Raw genomic sequence first — 26,288 nt, 5'->3', positions numbered from 1 at the left:
CGGTGTATATTTCCAATGTCAGTGAATTTGGTAGCAGTCTATCGGTAATAAGTGTCCAACGGAGTTATAGGGATTCTTTTCGAAGCTAATGATTAATAAACGTTTAAATAATAGTTTATCACGAACTGATTTTAACTAGACCATCTATAGAAATCGGCAAGCATCATATAGAAGCTGATTAATTATAAAAATGTGAACAAGAATTCCCAATATATTATTTTCACAAGGGTTTTGTTGATATTATAGTAATCTCAATGGTTGAGATCATGAGTCAATTGAAGCTAGACCACCATGGGAAACCTGGAAGCACTGGACGGCCGTTTCGTCCTATCGTGGAGCTCCTCAGCGGTGCGCATCCGCGATCCCGCCTCGCAAGATTCGAACCTAGGACCTATTAGTCTCACGTACGAGCGCTTAACCTCCAGGCCACTGAGCCGGTATCCAATTATTTATTAAGAATTGTATTTTGAATTAACAATTACATGTATGGAAGTTATATATATGACTTGAAAGCTACTATAATGTTGAATAATTTTCTGTCCGATAGTATTTACTTTTCATTATCTACCTACCTACGTACCTGTCTTGTAAAACGATCTTTAAAGGTTGCGTATAAATATTCATTCAAAGTCAATATTTCGGAATCACTCAAGTTTCCGTCGATTGACTAATTATATTTCTCCTAAGATTACGTAATCAATCGATCTGTTTCCAAATTGGTTCTGCCTATTAATAAGTAGTCCCAGACTAGGATGAAACAATTGTTCATTCCTCCCTAATCTTTAATAATTGATTCTAGATATCAATAACATTTAATAATCTCCACAACCACTTCCCCCTTTCGGTACACATACTAACAATGACAATATTTCTTCGTTACACAGTTTATTATTAGAAGTCTACTGCTGGTACTACTGATCGATCAATATTTGTTAATGATTTTCTTTCCACATTTTACATAAAAGATCGATCAGAAAAACAAAATTTTTATATTTCTAAATACTACTTATATTGATGATAATAATACTGATCATGATAATGATGTTGATCTAACTTGTGTTGTGTGTGTGTGTGTATGTGTTATGTTACGATAGAGTTTGAAGCATGAGGTCATTCATTGATCAAGTCAAATACGAATAAGGTTAAATTAATTTATAAATATATACATATCTATACATTTATTAATATTTATATACTCCTATTATACACATCCTAGTCATTATTATCAAACTGTGTTGTTATACAATAATCACAATTATGTACATGTACATGATATTTGTACTCTAAGTGGGGTGCATAGAATTGATGTGATAAACGTTCATTACCAAACTGAATTAAGTTCAAATGTTGCATATGAATTATTTACGTGGCTAATTGAAGTTGATCAGGTACGAGGAACGTGTTTCTCTTATTTCTCAGTAATAATACTACTACTACTAATACTATTGTGGTATGTTCTACTGATGTCCACAGATATAAGTAGTATACATAATCCATCGAAAGTAGAATGCATGACGGTAGAAGGTTGAGAAGATTGGAGGGAAGAGAACGAGAACAGAGATTAATTGATATAGAAATGAAGGACCAATGAAGTCTGACACAATTGATTGACATTTTGCAAATAAAGTATTCACTGTACGGTTCTTAGATTTTACTAAGACATTCTGTAATTTTGTGCTCAAATACATTTGCTTGTCCCCGCTTGTGTTCTCGTTCACTATACTATTATTATTATCATTGTTTTTACTATTATTATTATTGCCATAATAATTATTATTATCATTAATAATAGTAATAATAATGATAATCAGATATCAATAATAATCGTCATTCTTAATAAAATGACTTATATTTATTGCTTGACAACAATCGACCAAGCAACATGTACAACGAAGTTCCTTTTTTAATTCCTAGTGTTTATCAATAATATGTGTACTTTATCTACATCCTAAAGATTTTTTAAAAAAAGTACTTTCCTCATTGTTTCAATGATGTGTACATTATGAATTATGCACATATATAACCATGTCTTATAAAGTTGAGGAATGTTCATATGATTCTCTAAAAGCAGAGATTTGCAAGAGTTATCTTTTTGTTTTTCACCCAGTCAGTTAGTTTTCATCAAAGTCAGCTTTACCGAAGATGTATGTTGAGTCAATTTCCCATATCACATTGACACAAGATAAATAACAGAGGTAATGACAATGAGAATGACTGAATATTGGGAATAGAGTTCAATAAGATAAAATAGGAAGGTATTTATGTAGAGACACTAGAGTTAGTGATTGACAAGAGAATAAAGATTGACTGTATCTGTGACATTGTAAATAATTCTGACCCATCTCACCCAGTCTCGAACCATCCTGATGTGGATTACCACGTCGACCACAACCAAACAGTTTTCATCTACAAACATGGCTCGAATCAACAGTTCATGATTCCGTGGATAGATGCCATGTGTTTGTTTAGCTATTTCTACCTTGCTTTCAATTTACTTCTACATCATCAAACATCGTCCATCCATGTAAACGATGGTTAAATATATGTGACACTTATCCTAACCTATATCAACCGATGAAGATTTGCAACCTCATCAACCCCTGTACCTTAACATTGATCACTCAGTCATTCCATGAAACGTAGAAATTACTTCTCTTTCAATAGAGTTAAAACAATAATTTTTGACTACTGAATTGAGGATAAATTAAGGAAAAAACAAACAGTAAATTTATATTCTTCTTTTACGAATATTGGTTGTAATTTATTATACTTTATCTAGATGATAGAATTGTATGAAACTTTTGTAAAGAAACGTATCTTTCTTATCAATTTAGCTCTGCTTTCTCACAATATGCTGTTGTATTGTATCATCCCTAGTTTCATAAGTCGTTGGTAAGTTTGGTAGGGTTCTGTAAGGAATGTAGAATATTTGTAGTTTACATCACAGACTGATATTAGTTCGATAACTTTTAAGAACGAGGACGTACTGGACAGTTGTTCTGGTTTAGTATAGGACTCCTCAGAAGTGTAATATAAATGATCTCACTGAAGACTGAATACTGGATCTTCTGTCTCTGGTGTGTGTGACTGTTTAACTTCTGGACCACTGAGTTGGAGTCCAATAGTGTATTTAGCTATATGTAATCAATTCACGATCCTACATGACCATCTTTCATTTCTATTGATGGATTGCTTTTTCACATCTGATGTGATTGAACCGTACAGCTTCAAACTAGAATTCTTGGAACTGCATCTCAAAATTTTTACTTATGTTAATTCAGTACTAACATCACTATAAATGCATTATTTATCACCAACGACTGCGTTTGTACTAATCTCCGTTTCCTTCTATTTGTGAATCTAATACATTTCTTATCAACAGTTTGTGTCTTATCTATGAACAAGGCAGAACTGATTAAATTAATAAAGGTGAAAGGAATCTATTCGTTGTTCGTGATGTTCAGAGTTGGAAAAAAAAAATATTGAATAAATATTCAAGATATATATAGCGATGGATTTTCTACATTTAATCAGTCTACTACTGATTGTGATCATTTATATTATTGACTGACTTTCGTTTAATGTCTTACTCCCAATAAGAAGTTATGACTAATTCAATTCCACCATGTCAGGTGCATGATAATTGTTGCCAATAGATGGGTAAGGGATATTTAATTGAGTTTGTAAGTATGAGCCCACGTTACACCAAATTTAGTGGTCTGGAGGTAATTTATTCACCTTCAGTTAGATGCCTGAATAGTGTGGATTTAACCCCCGACTTGGGATCTTCAGTGGATAATCTCAAATTTTTCATTACTTTTTTGGTTTTTAATGGATTCCCCGACTAAAGACAGTTCACGATATATATTGTAGGAATGTAAATCATGCTAAATTCGCTACATAACATACACACCAAGAGTTGAGTTGAACAGGTTTCCATTATTTAAATTACCCCAAGACTGACTAATTATTTTTAATGTGTTTAAAGCTGGGAAAAATATATATATTCGATACTGAAATTGGTTGTTTTAGCTACTAGATAACTCTCAATTAAAAAAAAACAAATCACCAAGCATCGGTTAACTGTATGTTATGCTTCTTGTCTGTGCCTCGTAAAAAACACGTTTACAAACTCCATTACCATATTTATTATATGATCGAAGATAGATTACACAAAATTCCTACCTGCTTGAATCTTCAGTCATAACAACAAAATATCAAATGAGGGTGACCACAAATGTCTCTATTTATTACGAAGATCACAACTCACATGATTACTTTTCAATACGATATGAGACAATCACAACGGATTACAATATATGAGCCTCGGGTGATATCACTAGGATAACTTTTGTCACAAAACTCTGTAGTATATATATCATTATTTTAGTTTCGATCACGAACTGACCTTAATCACGTAATATCACAAGTTCATTGAAATTAGAAATATAAACCACTGGACACCGAATAACTGACATGAATGAAGGTTAAATGCTTACCTCGGAGCATTAAATCCCTGGATTTGACCCCAAGTGGTCGGGTTGTGGATGTGCGTTGTCATTGGAAAGTTCTATACCACGATGAAACAATTATCCAATACACTTGGTATTGTTTGGCTTGTATCTTCCCATTGTTATTTAGGATTGCAACTGATCAGTCTGTTATTAGCGTGTGTGCATACTGTGCGTATGCCTCGATATTACCTTAATTCACAAGCTATTTGTAAGCAATGATGGATAGTGGCTAGCAGTGGAATCCAGGACGCGCGTTTCGTACTATTATGGACTCGTCAGCTGGATGTACCCGCATCTCAGAGAGTTGATGTTCACTCTGGGACTCCAATACTTCCTATTTTTCAGTGATTGCCTAACTGGTGTAAATCAATATTGTGAAACTTCAAAATTTAACAATCTTCAGAAACCTCCTACATTTACGTTTCTTAGTTGAATTGTCACTTATGAGTGGTAATATTTATGGTAGCATCAATTAATAAGTCAAACGAATGGATTACTACACTTAATACTACATAACAATATCATTAAATAATTATTTAATAAATATTCATCAAAACTACAGAAATCAATTAATCTAGGAGATTGGTTAGTGAAGTTTCATAGAGTTTGTTTTTCTCTCATTACTCCAATAAACTTTGCATCAGATAAAATTATGGAATAATATAGATTATTGAAAATTCTCCAATTATGTTATTATACTACCACTAATACTGCTAGTAGTAGTAATACTAGTAGGTTACCAATAGTTTTTCTCATTATATTGATTAGTATTTACCATCATAATCATCACCACCACCACCACCACTGTTACTGTTTCCACGCACACATGTTCTATATTCATAGTAATATTATAATTGAGTTTTTCTTTTCCACCTTTTTTTTGAACGGGGGAATGTCATTGTGAATAATAAAATAAAGAAAATATCGAATAGTTTAAGGAAGAAGTGAATTGTAAATAAACACAGTCGAAACATACTAGAAAAAACATCAATAGTGTATTGGAAATAAAAATTGTTTTGTTTAGTTTTATAGTTGTAGTGTAGGCTGTGAAACATTACAGGTACTAAAATGTCTTCCAAATAGGGGATTTCAATCTATTGTGTACACAAATCAATGTTTACTACATTTGTTTCTAATCGTTTGTTTGTTTCTATGCATATAATGATTACCTAAATGATATTGTATATCAGAGTTCGAATTATGCATGCGTTAAGTGATGATTGAGGTTTTATCCTTGTTCGAGTTATTTTAAGTGAAGTGTTTTACTTGGGTGTTGTATACACGTTGTATACCTTGAATGCTAAGCGGTAATCTTATATTCAACATGATAGATGGAAATTTTTGATTGGTTAATTGAAATGAAATTTTGAAATAATTAAGCATTAAGTCTTGTAGTTGAACTTGAAAAAAGCTGGATAATGTTGGTGGAAATGTTATCGAGATTCAGATTTTTTCGGCTTCAGTTGCATCCATTGTTTACGAATAAATAAGTTTGTCAAATAGTCTGGAGAGCATACTGATTAATCAATAAGTATCAGTAACCAATATCATGATCATCTTGTCTCCATAGCATGCATTGACTTTCATCAATCGGGCTGGAGTGCGTTTATTAGTCTAACTGATACGACAGTATTTCACGATGTTAGGTATTTGAAAGGACTCCCTAAGTTTAGATTTTATGATAACCAATACTAGTCAACAGGGTCTAACTGGAATCTTAAAGGAACAGATATCCTTCTCTTCCTGTAGTATTTGACTGCACATTGTTTCAGTTAGTAACGATGTTATCACTAAGTTATTCGGGTCAGAACTGACTGCTTACATGCGTTGTTTGTCGATGAGCGCCAACCAGTTTTAGCCCTTGACTCATTGCTTCCTGTAGATTTTCTATATATATATAAAACATTTTTTTGGTGAATCGTAGAGATTGGTTTAATTTGTAGATAATACTCGTCCCAGACCGAAATAGCATCAAAAACTGGATAGTTGTTTCGTCCTGGTAAGGGACTCATCAACAAGGTTCATCATCGATCCCATCAGAGATAAAACCCAGGACATGCCATCTTGTGATGAGAGCTCAACCTTTAGATCGGTAAGCGGGCATCCTATGGTTTCATAATTTCTCGAATTGATTAAAATCAAACTCTTAAATCATCGCATGGGTAAGCTCACACAGCAAGATCGAAGGTCCTGCTTTCGATTCCCTAGGCTGGGGGTGGTGAATGCACATTCCTGAGGAACTCCTTACTATGACAAAACAGCTGTCTAGTATTTTCTAGTTTTCGTTGATTATCTCACTTAGGTTGATTCATGATATCAGTAGGATTTAGAAACTTCAATAAGCTTCCAAACTGATGATTATAAAATAAAAGAAAGTAGAGAAACATTTATTTCCGAAAAAAAATAGCAGCAAGGCTATCATGGATGATCAATCACACATAAACACATCCATTCAAGGTTACTTTGATGAGGTGATTTCTAAATTACTACAACATTTGATCACAGTTGGCTCTTATCTCTATACTCGATATTCTGCTATATTATGTTATCTTCAGCATAATGATGAGTATTTTAATAATATAACCATGTGAAGGTCAGACATCAAACAATATCAGTTTTCAAAACAACAACACGTTTTATATTTATTGTGAAGTATATACATACATTTATCCAGCTAACTTAATTGTAACTTCAAAATACAAAACTCCATTGTCAGATCCTTATGTCATGTAGTTTTATTTCAACTTCTTTAATTCTGTCTCTTTCATGTCGTTATAATGTGTAACAGCTTGAATGGATGTATATTATGCATACTAGTAAGTCTCATGTTATTAATAAAAGGCTGACTTACCGACTGACTGTTGTTTTACATAGCTACTGATATATATATATCTGTATTTCTACCGTAAATGGTAATTTGATTTGATGAGGGGGAGGGGTTTGTTTTGTATATACAAGTTATCAAATCGTATTTTCGTTATCATCCACTATGATAACTCTATTTATAACAATTCACATTATTATTATCATTAATAATAATAATAATAGTAATAATAATAATAATAAATAGTGACACTAACAAATAATTTATTTGAGAAATATAATTAACTTCCCATAATTATTATAGCGGAAACATATTGTATGTACATATGTATACATGAACATACTATGTAGTTGTGGTATAAAGGTATAAATATCTTTCTATTCTCTGTACATTTTCTCACCCCACCCCGCTTTCCTTACTTATTGTAATTAAGATTATGATTTTTACTTTCGTAGTGTTTATTTCATTTTTAATTGATAAACATTAATAAAATTAGGAAAATAGAATTTATTAGTAGTATAAGTATCCTTATTTTTGAAAAGAGACTAGCTATTCTGTTCGTTGTAGATAGTCTGCCGTGCAGTGAAGTATACAGTCGTTGATTTATTAGTCTGGATCCCATGTTGGTAGATGCAGACTACCATCATGTTGGCAACCATGCGATAACTTAGATCTGTCATTGGAAACGTTGGGGAATATACTTGAAGGACAATCACAATGGCTCAAATTCACTCTTTATCGTACTTTACATTTTTATTTATAGTATTCCTTCATAAATATCCCTTCATCATTTTTTCTCTAGCCATGTTTTTAATGTTTAGTCTTTTTCATTTTCATTCCTACAACATTATTTCAACTCCTTCATTGTTTGTCTTGCTATTATCAGTATAGGATTGTGGAGTTTGTTGAGTTTTAATTGAGATCATGAACCGATTGATGCTAGATCACCACTGAGAACCTGGAAGGACCAGACGGCTGTTTCATCCTAGTATAGGACTCCTTAACAGTGCACATTCACGATCCCGCATGCGGGATTCGAATCCAGGACCTTCAGTATTGCGCACGCACTCCTAACTTCTAGGCCACTGAGTAGGTATCTGACGCTGTTAATGTCTAACTTCAACCAGTTCAAAGTATATTTTGTAAGAGTCTACGTTTATTATGGATGATTGGCTGATAATTATCGGAAGGGGTTTTGTGGAGATTTTAGTAATTTTATAGTTGAATTCATGAGTCAGTTAAAGCTAGACCACCATGGAAAACCTGTAAGCATCGGACGGCCGTTTCGTCCTAGTATGGAACTTCTCATTAATGCGCACCCACGATCCTCATGTGAGACTCGAACCCAAGACCCTAGTCCTCGCGTGCGAACGCTTAACTTCCAAACCACTGAACCGGCATCCAGTGGTGTAAAAGTCTAACTTCTGAGACAATCTTACATTGTTTTTAGAGGGTAATTGCCTCACATCCCATACAGTTAAGCTTCACTGTTCATAGCTTCTGATCAGAACTTCGGAAATTTTTTGTGGCAGTTAGTCACTAGTGAGCATATGATAATATTCATTATACTGTTATAGAGATTATTTAATTTCGTTTTAATCACGAAACGATCTAAGTCATTGTTGTTATTTGTAGTAGTTGTTTATTTCCATTTCATCATCCTGATGTGATATGTAAATGTGAGTAAAACACACATCCAAATGTACAAGGAACTATGTTGTTTATGATCGACTGACTGTGGGTAATTTTCAGATTGTCATTAAATCATTAAATTATTTTTTTATTTTCATAAACTTTCATTTTCTGATTTAGTTAGTTTAGCCGAGGAGTATTCACTATTCTTCTAGACAACATCATTAACATATAATTTAGGTTGAAATAAGCCCTTCGAATTACTCTTTATACATGGTGGACGACTGGTCCTGCCAACCTTTAACCTTGAAGCTAATTAAAATAGCCATACAATGACATAACAAGGGTCAGTAACAGCAACCAGTCAAGGTTGATGTTGACAGAACAAGCTGTCAGTCATATGTGGTGAAGAAATTCTTTTAGTTCATTTCTGCCAAAGTTTTTACTTGATAATGTTATTAATGATGCACAACAAAAATTTCCCGATCAAACTACTCAATTCAGGAAACGAAACTACACCAAAATCACTCATCCACCTAAGCTATAAATCTTCATCAACATCTCGAATATACATTATTCTTCATCAATAAAAATAAACGTAACCGATATAGTTCAATCCTGTCATGTGTGAGGAAGGTACCCACTGGAGTCGATGAAAAATGGTCCACAAAATCGTGAAATGATTGAAGCTATACTTGTACACCATTGAATCTCAGTTTGCTGGTCTCCATGTTAAGTGTTCATGTGCGAATCTGTTTGTCTTGGATTTGAATCCCTATAGCGGGATCGTGGACGTGCACTGTTGACGAGTAGTAGTAGTCCCATATATTGGACAAAACGACTATCCAACTGTCTTCTGGTTTTTAAAGCTAGTCTTACTAAGATCAGTTCATGATTTTAATGAAAAAAAAATAGACGAGTTTGTTGATCAATGACATTTTCAGGCGATTAAATTGTACTGTAAATAAATCCTTTCTTTTAATACTTTTCTTATTCAATTTAAATTGGCCGGTAAGAGTAGAGGATATTCGTAGGTTACTAGTATTCGATCATAAGTGTCTTCGAAACATTGCTCGTATATCCTGGGACCATCGAGTAAGTAACGTAGTTGTTATGAAACTGGTACTAGGTAAGGATGACAAATCGATTGATGAAGTGGTGAAACTTCATCAGTTGAGATGGCTGGGACATGTGTTACGTATGCCCAACCACCGACTGCCTCGACGTGCTATGTTCAGTGGTATAGGAGTAGGTTGGAACAAAGCTAGGGGCGGCCAGACCGAAACATGGTACAAGTCCATAAAGTCATTGACAAGTGGACTGAGTCATGTTAGTAGGTGTAGACTACTTGGTTGGGGACCGCAAGATGATAGCGACCGATGGTTAGAGACCCTGAATGACATGGCTCAAAATCGTTTGCAATGGCTCAGGTGCATACACTCTTTGTGTTCTCCCAAATTTTAATCTCCTGATTCCCCCTTGTCTCTTTTTTCTCTTTCCAAATTTATTTCACTGGATTATACTCTTTAAATAACATCTCCAAACCCTAATCTTCCCGATTACTGCTTATACTCTTACTACCTCTACCACTACGGGATTTGAATCGACAACTGCATCTCTGTGCTAATGTGGTATGACAACTCGAACTGATGTACGTACGTACGAAGTTCTACGTTGTTACTGACTGACTGTACTCATTTAGTAAATTGTTGGTTGATCTTTCATCAAATGTGTATTATGTGCATCATGAAAGAATTTTATTTTGTTTTGTACTGTTTTTTCTTCTTTGTTTTTCTGTTCAGTAAGGTAAACATTGTTCATATATTGTTGTTGTTGTATGAATTAAATAAATCACACTGTATGCACACATGTGTGTTTGTTTTATTGTGATTGATGTGATACTGAATAAATAAACAAATGAATCGATGGAGGGAGGCATGGATTCATACACAAACTTTAAACTTGCCATTCGTAAATAATAATAATAATAATAATTAAAAGAGAAGATCAATAGTTACTATAGCGATACCCATGAAAGTCAACAATAAATATGTTAGTGCGATCATTGCACACATTCATATGACATGATTTTAACGTAAGAGATTTTTTTTGTGTGTAATTTCATGTGACTAGTTTGATTGATTAATTAATTAGTTAATTCACTCATTGACTTACTGATTAACTGACTGACTGACTGACTGACTGATTGTTTACAATCTGGTCAATGAAATATCAATTGTTGTTGTCTTTTCCATTTAGTTTGCATAGTGATTTGTAATGATTTGATTAGTTAGTTATGAATATGGTACAAGCTGAGATAGATGTGCATTGGTTTAAGTGATCACATCATATCAACATTAGTGAGAGGAAATTATCAAGACAAAGTTCTAAGTAGTGGTAGAAGTGGGATGTCTGTGAGCAGAAGGTTGAAAAGATTGAAATGAAGAGAAGACAGAAGGAAACTGAAAGCAATCAAGATAATGACAAGAATGAAGGGACAATGAAGCTTGTAAGAGACACTTCAAAGTATATGTTCAAATGTATGATTTTCATATTTTGCTAAACCATTGTGTGATTGTGCATTAAACATTAAATTGGTCTTCCCTATCTGGGTGTTTGTTCATCACAGAAGACGATAATCTTGTGGATCAGTTGTGTTTGTTTGAAAATAACACTCATCATTGAACTGAATTCAGTTGAAAAAATTCCGAGAATACTGATGAACACTGGAGAACAACAAAGAGATGAGATTAACAAGATGAATTAAATATGAACCAAAATAATGAAGTGAGAAAACCAATGCAAAGGACTGAATATTAGGAATATGATCCAAAAAGACAATGAATAGGTGTATGTGCAAGAATAGTTCGACTCAAAATCTAAAGGAATGATAAAGAGTGAAACCATCTGGGTTGTTGTGACCGATCTTGATCCATATCAATTAACGTCTCCAACCAATGATCGTGGTTATTGCACTAACCTCAATCGGAACATCAACTGATATGGCTGAGACCATTGGTACTTGACGTCTTGATTTTCATACCTCTATCTTTCTTTCAACTAACTTCCGTAACGAGAAAATTTTTCCACTGAGGTAGGTACGAGGTTAGAATTAGGTATGCGTAATACATGTCTTAACAATATCAATCGATGAAGATTCACAATCTTGTCGGTCGATTCACCGTCTCTATCTGGTATTCTACAGCTAACTTCAATATTGCTCACTCGGTTGTACTACAGTGCTCGAACAATGCTGCAGTGATGTCTATACATAGACAATATTTCACAGCCATAGAGTAATATGGACTGGAATACTTTCGGGTATATATTTTTTGATGATATCAAACTAAGTCAGTCACAGCAATAGCACGTTTATAAACATTGATCATTTAATGAAAGTAGTATATAAGCAGCTTCATTGAATCGATTTGTTTACTTTCGAATACTCAGTTAGGAGGAGAAGAAGAAGGATAGTTAGATCGTGCAAAAAAATAAATACAGTTATTCAGGCCAAAAAATTTTTGGTACAGATACACTTAAACGGAAATTTATGAAATATCACAATTTAAAGTCAATCATAGCTATATTGATTGTTTTTTACCTCGGAATATTATAGGTACTTTGACTTTACATCAGTCAAACAACCAATTTAAACTAGCAAGCACTTGGTATGGAAATGAATTGTCCATAATGACTATTCATTAATTTAATCAGAGATCACATTCAGGAATTTCATATTTCATGGAGTGATTTTAACTTTGAGACTTACTGAATTCAGATTTATTGATTGTTTACATTTTTAACTTTAGTCACTTCATCATATTCTGATATACATAAATTGGTATATTCACGTGTGTTCGTGTGTACACTGGCTGATTGGATCTCCCCTTTTTACTGTAGCTTTTGAAAGTTATTTGAACATATTAAATCAACTAGCTTCTTATATATATTATATGTATATTAGCGTTTTTTAGCGAGTTAGTTTTCTACGGGATGGGGTCGCTAACCCCATGCCCAACCCTTCTCCTTTACCCGGGCTTGGGACCGGCAGTAGCCCCCGGAGGGATTTTAGGCAGAGTATATTACTAAATAATAAATCTCTAAATAAACATGACATACTCTTAACATACAATGTGTACGAAATTTGTGATATTGTGACAATGAGACAAAAGGTTTACTTGTTTAAATTATCTTAGATATTAAGATATATGCACATATTTATATTAGAAATAGGAAAGTTTGATAAACGTGTAGTTGAGGTTGTTGGATTTTATCACAATTTATCATGTGCTCACTAGTGACTAGTTACGGGAGGTGAATTCCGGTGTTCGAGTCAGGATCTGTGATCTGGCGAACTAAATCGTGTCGGATATGAGACAGGTTACCTATTAAAAATACAGTGTAAGATTGTTAGATTTCCACATTATTGGATGCCAACTCAGTATTCCAGATGTTAAGCATTCACTTGTGAGAACTAAGGTCTTGGGTCCGATTCTTGCGTATGGGATCATGAATGCGCGCTGTTGAGGAACCCTGTACTAAGATGAAACGGCCGTTCAGTGCTTTCAGGTTCTCAATGGTTGTCTAACATTGATTGGTTCATTATTTCAATGACATTTTACAGTTTCCTCAACTCTATACTGAAAAACGAATGGTCTCTTCAATCCTTAATGAAGTTATGGATTAGATACTCTGTTCCTTGCTTAAACTAGCTTATTTCTAATGTAAACTAATACAATTTGTGTTCACTAGTTGTTTTTGTATTTCAAGTTCAATGATCTCATTTTACCATTCATCTTTATTCAGCTTAAAAAATTATAATAACAGTTTATCTGTAATCACCAAATGAAAGCCAGTGTTACTACATGTGTAGTTGGAAGGTGTAGAGCTTGACATTGTAGTGATCAATACAATTCGTGATTGGATAAGACGTCAAGTAGTAATAATATCTCTCGAAATCAGTCCCAGTGTTTACAATAGTTACATTCATTCTCTATTTTCCTCTAAGTTTTGAGTTAATTAATTATTCCGGAATTTCCATCCTTCATTTAAATATATTCCATTTTGAACTATCTTTCGAGTATTTAGATTTCCATTACTTTCGAATTTATCGCGGATCCATTGTTTTTCATTTTATTGGTTATCTTTTGTTTTAATGACATGAGGTGTGTTATAATTTGAACTGTTGCACATTAACACCAGGTTCTATGTTGATAAAGACTCTTGGACGGAATTTTTAGTTCGATGTGTGAAATATTAAACATATCTCTAGAAAAGTTAGGTATATGTGTCACTTGGTAGTTTGTCACATTTTTCCTATAGCATAAGATGAGATTACTAACATTTTTTATATTATTGTATGATTATCACACAATGCTTATTTTCTATATTCTTTTTCTTCAAAGCTACATTATCTACTCAAAGCTTTATATAAATATAGAACTTTATACTCATTGATCAAGTTAGTGGGTATTTGGACTCAATAGTTCAGTAGTGGATAATTCAGTAGGATTTGAAACTAGAAGTACTAGGTTCAAGTCTTTGTGTGATAACCATCAACACTGAGGATGCAGGTACATCCAGCTGACAAATTCCAAATAAGATGAAGTGTACGTTATAGATTCCTCTGCTAGCCAAAATCAATATTTATATTTAGCAATACTCTCAGGATGGACATATGACCAATGAAGCGTATCATTAAACCTGTACTTGTTAGTCCAACATATTTACAAACTAACGCTCTTTATTAGTGTCCTCCTCTTTGAAAATATTCATTTAATTGGTCAGCCGTATGGGATATAGAACCTAGTACATATATGTATTAGTTCAAGTTGTCATATTACATCAATACAGCCGGATGAAATTATGAAGACATATCAGTAATAGTAGAAAAGATTAGGTGTAGAGAATATGATTAGAGAAAAAATAATACATTCGTGCCAAAAATTTGAGACAACTATAATACTTAAGATCTAAATGAAGACAAAGAGTGAATGGATCTGCGCCATTATGAGGGTTTCCGTTCCATGTCACCTGATGTCTTAAATTTTTACAGCAGTCCCAATTATGTGATCTGGACATATAAACACAACTCAGTCCAATAGTCATTTACTTCATGGCATGACTTTCTTTTAACCTGCCCCAACAGCAGACAGGATTTTGCATCAAGGTAGGGATTGATTAGATCTGTATATTAAATATCCTAACTAACTTAATTGTTGAAGATTCATTACCTGATCAACTGATTTGCTATATCTACGTAGTACCGTGCATCGTACTCCAGCATTTCTCAATCAATATTCCTAACATACTCGAGCAATACTTCGAAGGCCTCTGTGATCAGATTACTAGTAACCCACAATTATCCTATATTTTGGAAAGCAGCTATCAGTCAGTCAGGTACAACGTAGGACCAGGCACATATATGCATCGGTTCAAGTCGCCATACCTCATTAACACAGCAAGACGAACACCAGATTCATAGAAGCAGTTAACTAAATGGTGTTAATTTATAAAAGAAAGGTTTTATGTAAGGATATACAAGGGGAAAACCAAGGTCCTCAAATTCAAAACGGAGATCAGCAATCCAGTCACACTTGATGGTGGAACTCTGAAAAATGTAGAATCCTTCACATACCTGTGAAGCATAATCGATGAACAAGGAGGTTCAGATGCAAACGTAAAGGCGATGATTGGCAAAGCAAGGGCCGCACTCCTACAATTGAAGGACATATGGAACTCAAAACAACTTTCAACCAATATCAAAGTGAAACTCTTCAATATCAACGTCAAGGCAGTTCTACTGTATGGAGCTGAAACTTGGAGAACTACAACAACCACAATCAAGAAATTACAAGTATTTATAAATAGTTGTCTACGCAAGATACTCAATATCCATTGGCCGGATACCATCAGAAACAGCCTTCTGTGGGAGAGAACAAACCAGCTTCCAGCTGAAGAAGAAATTAGGAAAAGACGATGGAAATGGATAGGACATACATTACGCAAATCGTCAAACTGCATCACGAGGCAAGCGCTAACTTGGAATCCTGAAGGGAAACGGAAAAGAAGAAGGCCAAAGAACATATTAAGTCGGGAAATAGAAACAGATATGAAAAAGATGAATAACAACCGGAAGGAGCTGGAAAGGATTGCCCAGGACAAGGTTGGATGGAGAATGCTGGTGAGCGGCCTATGCTCCTTCATGAGGAGTAACAGGCGTAAGTAACTAAGTAATGTAAGGATATAGTACAGTAAGAAAATAGCCATAAAGTCGAATAAAACGAACCGCTTCTCAATATGCTCATCCCTCCCTACTCAATAGCCGATATTGGGAAGACTTTTAAAATTATTGTTTTCAGTCCGCTTAATAATTTCCCTGCACTACATCTATTACAATGGTTATGCTATAAGGATAATAATAATTGGTATAACACAAAATACCACCACTACTCTGTATTGTCTACCAAGTTAGTCGATTTCACCGTCTCTTTTTTCTCCTTATCTTTTTTTTGTATGAAGAGAAAGAAGAGTATTCTTTCAAAGGTAAAAAGAAAACCTGACTTCTTCGTTTGTGTTGATATTCTTTGTCAATAATAATGATAATAGTATTCAATGAACAAATAGATTCTCGGTGATTGTATCTAACCAACTAGTTAGTATATGGACAAATAATAATAATAATAATAACAATAATAATAATAACAGCGAAAGCAACAAGAAAACTTTACTTTAGATTTGCCATTTACAAATACTAATGCTGTACATAAATCCATTTAAACATTGTCGTTTATTGTTGCGTTTACTAAATGTGCGTATGTATATGTTAAAAACAGACGGCTAAAACCAGGTCAGACATATTAGTAACAACAACAACAACAAAGTCCTTGAATTATATGTTTGTGTGTAGTAACATATATCTGAATAGATATGTATGTATCTATATACCTATATTGATATTTATTAATGTATATCCAAGTGCGTATGTATGTATATACATTTGTGTTTATATACCCTTAGGTTCGTGTACACAAGTTTGTTGACTATAGTTTATTAAATGTGTACAATTCATATGATCGGAAAATAGTTTCGAGACGAGAATAGTAAACTAATATGCATATAGATAGATAGATTGACAGACAGACATACAGATAGATAGATAGACAGACAGACAACGTATAATGTACATGGGGAATTGTGCGTAAGTAAAGAGAGAAATGTGACTTTTAGGGACGACTAATAATGTTAATAATAAATATATATGTTTTTTTTTCCATGTGCCAGTTTATTATTTGTTCATATTCACATATTACTTATTATTATTATTATGGTTATTATTGGCTAGTTACTTGTCTATCATAAACTGTGTTGTTCTAAACAAATAACTCTATAAAGAATATTTTAATGAAAGTCAATTGTCAAAAAAAAAACGTTTTTTTTAAAAAGTTTACAGCTGATAAAGTATTATCAGAATGGATTTCTAAAAATCTCCACAAAAACCTATTCTGATAGTAATAATAATAATCACCTGCTCACTAGTGACTGAATTCAGGAGAAACTCCTGGAGTTCTAGTGAGAAGTCGTTACGAGTAGTGGAGTTCAAGAAGGTCTGTTGTGAGATAGGAACTCACTGAAGACAATGGTGTACGGTGTCGCAACTTCGTGGATTGGTTGAAATTAGACATTAACACCGTTGGTTACCATCCGGCTCAGTGGTCTAGTTGGTTAGGCGCCTGGTGCGAGACTGGTACGTCCTGGGTTCGAATCTCGCGGGGTGCGGGATCGTGGATGCACACTGTTGAGGAGTCCCATACTAGGACGAAACAGCCATCCAGTGCTTCCAGATTTCCCATGGTGGTCTAGCTTCAATTGACTCATGATTTTAACCAGCTAATAAAGTGTTAAATAACCTGGTTCCGTAGATAATATGATATTTCTTGAAACAATTTTGCGATTTTTGTTTTCCTATAACTTTTCATCTAATAATGAATTGATTGGAAACTTGTATGTCATACATATGCCCTTAATAATTGTATACACCAGTTAGATAATATTGTTAACTAGTGTGTCAGAGTAGTAAGTTGAGGGAGAGAGAGGTGTTAGCAGTAGGTTGAGTCAAAGTATAATATCAATGGTTAAGATCATGATTCAGTTGAAGCTAGATCACCATGGAAAACCTGGAAGCACTGGACGGCCATTTCGTTCCATTGTGGGACTCCCCAGCAGCGCACATCCACGACCCCGCCCCCTGTGAGGTTCGATCCCAGGACCTACTGGTTTCGCGCGCGAGCGCCTAACCACTAGACCACTGGGCCGGCATCCAACGGTGCTAATGTCTAACTTCAACCAATCCACGAAATTGAGCGACACATTCACCATTGTCTTCAGTGAGTACTTATCTCACAACAGACCTGGTTGAACTCCACTGTTCATTACTTCTCACTAGAACTCCAGAATATACCTCGTGAAGTCAGTCACTAGTGAGCATGTGTTGAATAATATCAGACGGGTTTTATAAAGATTGTAGTAATTTCAATGGTTTATATACTGACGGTCTTGAATAAACCAATCAGAACTAAGATAACGTCCCATGTATTTCGTGTGAAGTTTTAAGTACATGTATGCTAGTATTAACGAAGTAAAAAATTGGGAATATTTGATTCTTAAAATGCTAGGAATCAATATGAAATATCTATTAAGCTAAATGATGTAATATAAATGCTCTGAAGTCAAATTGTGTTAAAGTACTTGATGTGATTCATTGTGTAATCAAAAGCGTTCACTGAAACTAGATAGTATTCTCCCTTTCTTAAATTTGTTCTAAATCCTAACCCTCAGTTTCTCAGGTTTGCAAACATAAAGGTAGCAAAGCATTGTATTAAAGCTGATGTCAGTTAATAGTTTATAAATCTAACTCAAAACTCCACTTTGACTTTTAATACCTAGCCCTAAACGTTTTGCATAATAGACGATGTCAATTGATGATAAAAACTCTATGGGTGATAACCCTAACTCGGAACACTAGCGCGACACTTAATATGCATGTATAGATGTAAAGTTGGCCTTTTTTTATTTACCACAAGGGATAATTTGACATGTGAGGGTTAATTATTCATATCAAAGCTGTTAGTCCACTGTTGTTTCATTGTTTTGTATTTCTAATTGTTTTATAACGGCGTTGTTTCCTGATTGGTTGATAGTTCACCCAAGGTTGTCTGTATTTCAGACTTTTACAGTGGCCTTCAGGGTTTCAATAATGTCGACTTGCATGCTAGAACAAAATAAACTATTCAGTAACTCTTCGTTTTTTATTGGTTGGTTGTTTAGCTAAAGCTAGTTAGTCAATCAATTAATCTTATGTAAATTCTGAATGTGAAAGAGCTTAGTAACCGTTTTTACTTTAAATATTATCTAGAAGTATGAAGAAGTTCAGTAAACTATAGTTATACAACGGTTGTGAATGTGTACCACTGATGAGCTTCAGATTAGACTGAATCAATTTCCACTTGGTCCTGGTTTTCATTAGTTATCTAACTAAAATCAATACTTGGTGTAAACCTACAAACTTTAATAATAATTAACTCAATTCAATCTGTTAAAACTATCAGTTTGTTTATTTCTTCGAACATTTTGTTTACTCAATTGATTTTAGCTCGATGTTTTGTAGACCCTAATGTTTATTTGTTTATTGATTATAATTTGTTGTTTTAATGAATATAATTGACACCTTTAACATGATTAACATACATACATACATACATACATACATACATACATACATACATACATACATACATACATACATACATACATACATACATACATACATACATACATACATACATACATACATACATACATACATACATACATACATACATACATACATACATACATACATACATAAATACACATAGATACATACACAGATACATAGATGTGTTATCTCAACAAGTGACAAATAACAATTTTCGATCAAATTGTTTTCTTATTTTATGTGAAACAAATCAGCTGATCAAGTGTCAATATAAGAAAATCATTATTGTTGTTTTTTACTTTTCGACTTCAAATGTTATACTTTATATGCATTAATTAAACTAATTGTTGAATATTAGAATGGGTTTTCGTGGAGATTTTTATAAATTTCACTGGTTGAAATCATGAGTCAATTGAAGCTAAACCACCATGGAAAACCTGGAAGCACTGGACGGCCGTTTCTTCCTAGTATGGGACTCCTCAGCAGTGCGCATCTATTGGTTAAGTGCTCGCACGCGAAATCAGTAGGTCCTGGGTTCGAATCCCGCGGGGTGTGGGATCGTGAATGTGCACTGCTGAGGAGTCGCATATTAGGACGATACGGCCGTCCAGTGCTTCCAGGTTTTCCATGGTGGTCTTCCTTCAATTGACTCACGACTTCAACCTATGTAATCGTTGAATAGTTTAATAGAATATCTGAAATGAAGCCAATTCAATTGTTATTATGTGTTAGTATACTATACTTTGTGGAGGTAGTTGAGCGGTTTGATCATTTGACACTTTTCAATTGTTAAAATTATAAGGTCCAATTAATAATATATTCACCTACATCAGTTTTTTGGACAGTCTTTTAGTATGACAAGCTTTTGCATAAACAATGTTGTAATTTAAAATCGAATAAACAAACTTATAGTTGATAAATGAGTTACAAACAATCTCTGACATAAGAATTGTATGTTATCTCACCTACTTAGAGCTTAGAACCCAATGAGTGATTTATGGGATTTACATCACAGCTAATAAGCCATTTTAATTTGTATACATCTAGGTTGTTTAGATCTTCCCATCAATGTTCAGGAATGCAATTGATCAGTCTGTTTTGGAATATATTCATCCTGTGCAGATCGCCTTAATATTACGATTAGGTCACAATTTTAAGCAGGGATAGATAGTGGCTAGCAACAGAGTGGAGAACGCGTGTTTCGTCCCATACGAGGGCCTGTCAGCTGGATGTCCCTGTGTCTTGCAGTTATTGTTCTCTCAGGGACTCGAACTGATATATATATAAACTCACCACACTACACAAGCTAGTGGCTATCTGAATTCAGTAGCTAAGTAGATAACGTGATGGTTTTTGAAGAGAACGAGACACAATTTGAGTCTCGGGTGAATATCGAATCTGGGATACGACAGGCACACCGAACTGACGAATCCGTTATAATACGAAATACGCGTCCTGGGTTTAACTGTTAACCACTATCCATCTCTGATCAAATCATTTTGTATGCTAAAATAGTTGAAGGGTCATGTAGTGATTAGTTTAATTTATGAGTACAGTTCGTTTAAGAATTGGGAGCATCATCATTAGCTGAGTATCGTTGTTATTAATTATACTAACGCAAACTATTTGAATTGGTAAATTTCTGAATCGTTTTAATTCAAACTCACTGGTCTAAATGTATTAAGCTGGCCTCGAAGTTCGGTCGATGGAGCTAGATAATTTATGGATATGTACAGTTATGGAGTCCTATACTAGGACGAAATAGTTACCTGGCGCTCCCTACTCATCAATAATGGTGCCTCAACTAATACAGTAAAACATGATGATAATTAATTTTTCAGATTGAACTAATGTGTACAAGTTTCGCAATCAAGAAAATATTGTGAGACTAAAATTTATGGACGACCTTTGAGCGACGATAAAGTGACCTTGGGAGTGTTTGCCTACTAACTAGGGCTAAATGAGGGTTATAAAGCAGGTTGAAGAATAAAGATTATGATTTACAGTTGATGGTTAGGGCTAGGAATTAGATTTAAGGTTTTCATCACGAACTGACATTAGCTATAATGCCAAGACTCTATTTAGCCAAATGGGTGAGTGAGTTTCGCGCCAAAATCTCAGACCTGTTATCGTAACTCTGATTGGTTCATCCATAAATTATAGGCTCGCCGAAAATATTTGTTTTTAATGGTACGAAGTTTTCTCAAATGGATGGTTTAATCTTCATCTTCTCACAACTTTCTTTAATTTTTATGAGTTGGATACAGAGTGGGAAATAAATTGTGGGATGAAGTTAAAAGTACATATTATTTATTATATGACACACTAAGAAGCTTAAAGGGAATGAATAATGAAATGATGTATTATTCAAGGTAATGTTGATGATACTTTTAATATTTGTAATGGTCAACAACGAAAAACACCTGTTGAACCTTTTTAACGGCGCTCGTAAAAATGTTGAATTTACTGGGGAACAGGAAAAGGATAATAAGCTCCACCTTCTCAAGGGTATGGTGGTGGTACCGTTCAATGTTCAGTTTATCAAAAAGATATGTGGAACGGCGTTTATTTGAATGTTAATAGTTTTTAACCAATTATTTACAAAAAGGTACTTTTCAAAATACTTTCACAGAATGGTAAGGGTACGTACCACTGATACACTAAAAGTAGAAACAATGAATGTGAAGGAATACTTAAGGAAAAAACGGGTCTCCAAAGAAATTTATTAATGAGAAATGAGAAAACAAAAGGCCTGAAAAAAAAAATCAAATTAGACAAAAAACATATTTCCATTTAACATGGATTTAAAGGCGACGATGTTGGATTGACAATAAACAGAAAATTCAAAACCACACTGACCAGAATTTATCCTACAGTTAGACTGATTATCTTTTATAGGAAATTGTATTTTTTACTCTAATCAAAGATCGATAGGTACCTCTTTCATTTTACTGCCAACTGTGCATAAAAATTTACATATCTATGCCAAAGCAGTTACATTAATAGAACAAAAAGAAGGGCCTACGTTCGATTCCAAGAACATATCCCAAAAAGTCTCAGGTCACTGGGATTGAAGCCTTTAACAGTGTAATTTCAAAACATCTATGTGATATGTGACATCAAGTTGATGGACTGAAATCTTTCAACATTCATTAATCGACAGTTGGACTCCATTCTTTTGAAATTCTCCGAAGCTATCAAGCGACTCAAGCTGAGGTCCTATATCCAAAAGGAAACAGTTGCAATTTTTTTCCTTACCATCGTGACTTTACCATCAGTTTTTTACACCATTCTTACAATTTAACTCAATTAAATCGCTTCTTTAGAATTCAGAATCTTTGTTTCTAACTACCTGATCTCGACTCATGCTATTCTTAATTGCTATAACTGTGTGTTCAATGAATCCATTACATAATCAATAAATTATTTTATCTCTGTGATCTCTTGTTACTATGACTGATGATCCAGAAGAACAAAGAACTGAACAGAATAACACGAATTCACTTTATTTCGTTTAGTTCTTTATTCTTTCACTCTGCGAGATTAACTACAGGTTGAATCAATAAGAGATCTAAAGATTGTGGGTGTAGTTATTTAGAAATTATTAGTTACCAAAACCGAGACGAAGATCATCGTTTATCATTCTGAAATCCAATAATCTACATGTTTAATCTTTTAAAAAATACACCTAGAATGGAAATCACACCATGGTATTGCTGACATTTTTAACTTCAACTTCCAAAATATGCTGTATTTCCAAATGATTTGATCAACCAGAAGGGGCGTTCTATGTGTAAAAGTATCCATCTTTTTTAAGTCAAAGATTTATCATAAACGACAGCTTACATTAAAACAATACTTTGATGAGCTAAATCATCACTTTAATAATGATTAAGAACAGGTATTTCTTTTAGAACATGTCTATAGGGTTAAGCTAAAAGAAAGCTTGTACACGACGAAAACAACACGTAGGATCAGATCATGAAGTTATTATCTGCTAGACTAAGCCATTTTATTATGTCCAAACTACCCAGTTAGGATCATTGGTTTAATAACCACAACCGATGTTTGGAGATGTTAGGTTGACCATGGCTCAAAATCTCAGTCATAACTGCTCGGTTTTAATTCTCCTTATTTTTCTCTTTCTAAACTTCGAGTCTCACTATTCCTCCGTATATACGTCTATTCATTGTCTTTTAAAACTATCTTCTTAATGCTCAATCATTCCCATCATTATTGTCAACACATTTGATCGATTTATCAGCATTTTTGTCATCAAAAACAAATTTATATGACAACTTGGTCTGGAGCGCACTTACGCGATATTTTTTTGTTGATTGTAACCAACTGACTGACTGACTGACTTCTTTGTATCTTTCATTTTTAATATCCATTAGATTGTGGAAAAAACTCAGGTATGATTTAATTTGCTTAAACAAAATCAAACACTGTTAAGACAAATTTACTATAAATCAAAATAATCATTCGGAAATCACAATTGATTGATTACTGGGTGGTGATCAATGCCATGTGTGTCAAGTCCTTATTTAGACTGGTGGCCACATTGCAACATGGTTGATAGCGTTCGATCTGCACTAAATAAGGACTTGACACACATGGCATTGATCACCACCCAGTGATCAATCAATTGTGATTACATCTCAGTCCTACAGGAGGTCAGTTGCGGCTCGGATAGCTCAGTGGTAACGTCTCTGACTATGAAGCTTGGTGACACAGGATTGAATCCGCCAGGGAGCACTGGTTCCCTCAAGATTACAGGTACACCTTTCTGACGAGTGCCAAGTAGCACGAAACCCGAGTCCAGGGTTTCCTGTTGACTACCTCCAACCACCATCTAATCTCAATTATTAGAAAAACCTAATAGTTGCTACATTGTATAATGTATCAACAGAAAGAACTAACCAAATGGTTAGTATTACAGTAGTTATCTAAGAATCAAGAGATGAATGTTGAGAATATGTAAAACTACAGAAGTGGAAGAAATTAGAAAATTAGGCGAGATTAGAATTTATGGATGAACCAAACAGGTATAAGATAACGAGTCACGGATTTCGGCGCGAAGTTCATGCATACATTTGGCTAAAAAAATTTTGACATTATAGTTGATGTCAGTTCGTGATGAAAACCCTAAATCTAATTCCTAACCGGAACCATCAACTGTAAATGAGAATTCTAACTGCTTTATAACCTTCATTTAGTTCTAATCAGTAGGTGTCCTTTCTCAAGGTCACTTTATCGTCGTTCAAAGTCGTCCATAAAGTATAGACTTACCAAAAATTATTTAAATATTATTTAAGGTAAGGGTTTAATCAAAGTTCGGCTAAATGCTCACTCTTATATCGATGGTCAAAGTAGTACAAAGTTGTCAAAGTTGTACAAACTTCTTTTATTATACAAAGGTTAAGTTTGTGAACATGGATTTCAATAATTTCAGCAATGTCCAATGAAAGATCTTGTAAACCATATGGTAACTTTGATGGAATGTGATTCATTTTAGCAAATATCAAAATGGAAATTCTCACTTTACTACAAATTATTTGTATTTAATTAAGATATTTGTAAACTTTTCAAAGGATTATTCCTTCATTTCAGTATAACATTAAACTTAGGGAAATGTAAACTTTAATAAAGCTTCCATTGATGAACATTTCTTTATTATGATTGTTTTCATTAATTTAAACTATGATTGAAAATCTGGAAACACTGGATGGCCGTGGATGTGCACTGCTACTGAGGAGCCCCATACTGGAATGAAACAGCTGTCTGGTGCTTCCAGGTTTTCAATAGTTGTGTAACTTTAATAGGTTCATGATTCCAATGAAATTCAACAATCTCCACAACCCCATACTGAAAATTCAACCTAATTGTTTAAAGTTATTATACTTTTTGTGAAATGTAAAAGTTCGTGATGGGTCAGCTGTTGAAAAGTTTCAATCAAGTCTAAAATGACATCGCATTGTTCTCTATACTTTATTGTGGAAAAAAGAAACGAGATTCTCCTTTCATTATCTCAGTCAATACATAGAGCTCGCTTCAAATCGAGAAAGATTTCTATAAACCATTCCTTTCCCCCCTACCTACACATCCTAATAGTTCTGTTAGAAATATTGAGTGATAGTTGAATAGTGGTCACTATCATGTTCGTTCAGTTGAATTCTATTAATCAATTAACAATCTGGTCCTTGATCTAAGTGACTTGATATCACATGTAGTATGCTGAGATGTTAGACTGTAGTTAGAGTTAATTATTAAAAAAAAGCGAATCTAAGTTTCGTGCTAGTTATCACCCGTCAGTAAGGCGTACCTGGAATGTTTAAGGAACTGTTACTCTCAGTTTCACAGTCTGAAACATTACCATTGAACTATTCAGGTAGTGACTAAACTCCTGTAAGATTGAGATATTTACAATGGTTGATCACTGAGTATTTATGAACATTGTTATCAATCTATGAATCATTCAGTCCCATGCTATTACTTTGTTATTTAACATTGAGGAAGTGCTGTTCATTTCTCATAAATTTATGTGGAATATCAGTATGAG

The 26,288-nt window shown here is 34.0% G+C and overlaps 1 protein-coding gene across 1 annotated transcript in view; it reads left to right on the top strand.

The window, feature by feature from the left end:
* FOXP1 (Forkhead box protein P1) overlaps window positions 1-26,288 on the top strand; it is a 103,254-nt gene that overhangs the window by 13,531 nt on the left and 63,435 nt on the right. The gene's annotated exons all lie outside the window — the stretch shown is intronic.

This window comes from Schistosoma haematobium, chromosome 7 (genome assembly GCF_000699445.3).
Source record: "Schistosoma haematobium chromosome 7, whole genome shotgun sequence".
Taxonomy (NCBI): Eukaryota; Metazoa; Platyhelminthes; class Trematoda; order Strigeidida; family Schistosomatidae; genus Schistosoma; species Schistosoma haematobium.
Note: the sequence above shows the minus strand (reverse complement) of the source record. Positions and strands in the feature narration are given on the sequence as shown.